This window comes from Haliotis rubra, unplaced genomic scaffold (assembly GCF_003918875.1).
Source record: "Haliotis rubra isolate DU_JTF1 unplaced genomic scaffold, ASM391887v1 Scf19, whole genome shotgun sequence".
Lineage (NCBI taxonomy): Eukaryota > Metazoa > Mollusca > Gastropoda > Lepetellida > Haliotidae > Haliotis > Haliotis rubra.
This window is the reverse complement of record NW_025765891.1, coordinates 673,337-677,773: the sequence shown is the minus strand read 5'-3', so window position 1 is coordinate 677,773 and position 4,437 is coordinate 673,337.

Below are 4,437 nucleotides of genomic sequence, written 5' to 3'. Positions count from 1 at the left end.
GAACAAAAGGAAAAACCATGATGACAACTAATGCTTCGTCGGAGATAATAGCAATTGCCCTTGGAAACTTACGTATAATGATTATATTTCTCATCTCTTATCATCACTCTATTGGCTTTGTACATATGTGACATCTTGATGCCACAAGGAGAGCCCATACGACCAATGGTACATTAAGATAGCCACTTATTATCAATGGGTATAAGACAGTCTGGTAGCATGGTGCATGTATTGGTGATCCTAAATTGGACGATCCGAGATAGTTATGCTATTTACATTCCACAAATTGACTTAAATATTTCCCTATGAAGGTATCAGGATATTTCCATTATATACTGTTACACTACTCAAAAGGTACAACCCAGAACAAGCAACACTAATTTCTGCTGCACACGATGGGGCTGAATTTCGTAATGATTTTATCTGGCTTCCCAATTTGGACGATGAAAGCCCTGAAGGTTCTTCCAGTTAATACGGCTGTATTCTAATGCCTTACTTTAAAGACGAAACAGCTGTCTCGGAAACAAGACAGGCCTTTGACGTTAATGCCCTTTGAGGATAATAACTTACATCACACATCCCAGGCCGTTGCATTTGCTGTCATTGTAAGTCTGCCATAATCACTTTGGATCCTTGTTGTTGAGTTGGTTAGTTCTACCATTCAAGCATGGTATGCTGTGCAAAAACCATTAACAGATATAATATGCGATAATGAGTGAGAGATGCGTGTAAGTGGATCACCGGGAGTAAACATGTCCCACTGAACTGACTTAAGTTCAGTTACGCTGTGACCCGGTTTCCCTAACTGTGGTATCATGTCGCATAGCTTCCCGTGTCTTAGGTTATCTAAGTACTATTAAGGCAGTCAAGGTGATTCTGTTGAGGTGTATTTCTATGATGATGTAGTATAAGTCTATCATGGTATCACGAGGCATAGTCCATAGTGCCTTAGGTCATCGAATTACTACTATTCAGGCAGTCCAGGTGATTCTTGCGAGCTATATATTTCTATGATTATTTAACACAGGTCTTTCGTGGTATCGTATGACATAGTTCATTGTGCCTTTGGTTATCTGAGTAATATTTCGGCAGTGATGGTCATTCTAGCAAGCTATAATTCTAACGTGTCCACCATGGTATCATCTAGTGTAGTTTTCAAATCCCTGGGCTATCTACGTAATATTCAGACAGTGATGGTGATTCTGTCACACTATAATTCTATAACGAAGAATGAATTACCTGATCCTTGATAATATTACGTTCAAACGAATTTGTTACCCGTGAAGGTCCGGGTTAAAATATTGATCTTCAGTAACCCATGCTTGTCGTAAGAGGCGACTAACGGGATCGGGTGGTCAGGCTCGCTGACTTGGTTGACACATATCATCGGTTCCCAATTGCGCAGATGGATGCTCATGACGTTTATCACTGGATTGTCTGGTCCAGACTCGATTATTTACAGACCGCCGCCATATTGCGGCGTAAACTAAACTCACTCACTCACTCAAACGAATTTATAATACATTGCGAGAAACACGAAACACGTTTGTCCCTACATGTTCATAAATATGTAAATGATTAATAGCATAACTAATACGCAAATACAGTAAACATGATATATCCTACAACGCAGGACAAAGGATACCCTTTGGCTTCATTATCTGAACTGAAGTGCTAGATATAGCATACACTTGACAGTTGGATATTACACAAAAAATCAAACGTCATCAAACTGTTACGAGGCTGACATGCTGTGAGCTGTCATGTTATATCGCCTATGTTTTTTTTTATTCGAAGTATCAATCAATCAATCAATCAATCTTTATTTACAGTACTGAAGAGGCCGTAGGCCTATAGTACATTTTACATACATGCAGTAGCAGAGGGTGCAATATAAAAGAATATATAGTAAATAATATCACATCTGTAATGCAGAGGATCTCATATTCATGGCATGGTATATATACATTGCGAGATATTTTGTGGCTGTTTGATTTTGGGATACCATGAGGGTATAGAATTTGTCTTTTCGGGGGTTCAAGTAGAAATATTTCTTTATGTATTCTTTTCTGATATTTGCATACAAAGGACAAACAAGCAAGAAATGATATTCATCTTCTACCTCCTGATAAGTACAACATTTACACAATCGTTTTTCCCGTGGTATCCCTAAATGCCTACCTTTCTCTATTAGAAGATCGTGGGAACTACATCTGTAACGGGCTAATGCTGTTCTGAAATTTCTTAACATTAATGTCTAGAAGATATTTTTCTTTACGAATGAATGCTTTAAAACAGAAATAATGGTTTAACTTAATGTGTAAACGTAGTGAAAAATGCCACTTTTGAAAATACATATCTTTTAGCCTTTGTGTTAAATCATATATAAAATGCTCTGGTGCTGTTACATTTTGTTCTCTCCAGATATAATCATAGCCGCAAGACTGAGGTATCTTTCTGACACCAGAGGTTCAGTTATTTTTACCTCTATCATCGTAAAGCATCACCATGTTATAACATTTTTGGGGGAATCTGGTGCTTGGCATTTTAAGCAATCTTATCCAATATTTTATTACTTTTATGTAACTAAATATATACATAGGGTATCTCCCACATTCCCCATAAACTGTAACATTTGGGGTGTTTACTCCTAAAAATCTTTGCACGCATATAGATGTACCTTCTCTAATGTGTCATAGATTTCTTGACCCCCATACTTCTGCACCATACAGTCGAATAGGACAATTCTTAGTGTCAAAGATTTTGAAAAGCGTGTCAAAGCTAATATTTGGGAGCGGTCTTATGGTTCTTAAAATGCCTATTAAAATCTTTTTAGCATGTAGTGCGGCTTTGTTGCAGGGCAATGACCAAGTTAGTCGATTTGTAAAAAGTACACCCAAGTATTTGTAACTTCTTACAACCTCCAACTTTTCACCTTAAAACCATTTTTCCCGTTTTGCTAATTTCCCGTTTTTTCTTTGAAAACTATGACCTTTGTCTTATCGATATTGACATTCAGTTTCCATTGTTCACAGTAGTACTTAAGTTGATTTATTAGCTTTTGAAGTTCAGATACTGTGCTTGCGAACATAACAATATCATCAGCAAAAAGGAGTAGAAAAATATTCATAGTTTCTGGATGTAATTGGATGCCCTCGTTACAGTTTTCGTATATTTGTAGCGATAGTTCGTTGATGAAGAACGAAAACAGAATCGCCTATGATACAATATGAAACACATAATTATCCAACATCCATTTCTTGTTTATTTCATTTATCGCCACCATCACACATGGGCATATGCTATCCTTTGTGCGACAGCTGAGACTTTGAACTCTGAAGCCAGGACGTCTTCTCGCTGAATATTCAATGTCTAAAATTCAATTTCGGGAACAAAACATTGTTAATTATGATCACAAGCCACGTTTTACAAATGCGATTTCAATATTTTTGTGTAAACAAGGCCACGCATTACAGATATTTAGCATAGCCTTGCGAAATAACGTAAATTGGAATCATGTCAATGTTCAACGTAATAAGTCGCAAGGACACATCTATCGAACACTTGTTTGTTTGCACTAGGCTTCTACTTGGCCATTCATTCATCCAACTACCTGGTAGTTTCTTTGCCATATAAGGATACCTGGCTCTTGACAACAGATCCTCAGCTGTACAAACATCGTGAAATCTCGCCTAGCGATGGGTTTTCCCGGCTCCTCTGCTTCCTGTAAAAATTGTCAGCACTTTATTGATTTCTATCAGGACATCGGATCTGTTGTCAGATGAAAAGAGGTTGTGGATACAGATGTGAAAAATCAATAGAGAATGATTAGTTAGAAAAGGTAGAATTCATATAATATTATATTATATTTATATATCATACGCATTGTTATTATCATATTTAAAATGATAATACTGCATTGTATACAGAATATATAGTCAGGTCAGTTTTGACAGCTCGGTGGATATATTTAAACTCCGTAAACATATGACCTACATTGTCAATGTACATTCAAGTATGACTGGTTGCTCCCCAGTGCAAACCATTCCTAAGTTTTGGTTCAATAACTACAATAACTAAACCCTATCTGTAGTTTCAACAACGAATTTTGAAGATGGAAATGGATCCCATTTTGGCAAATTGAGCAGAGATTTCTTATGATCATTAAGGGCTCTGTCTATTTGATTTCCCTCTTCCAAATCAAAATTCCCTTTTAGGTTTACCTACAAATCATCGGTAGTATCTCAGTGTTGACAGCGTCTGGGTCACTGATCCGTTGAAGTGTGATGTTTTAGTCGTAACCGAAGCTTCTGTTACAGTAGCTACCACAATCACTGGATAATCAGGGACTAATTAACATGGACCGAGGGCTGTCAAACTTGGGACGACAGGTAAGCTCACTGTCAAAATTGGGACAACTGGCTAGATCAATTACTG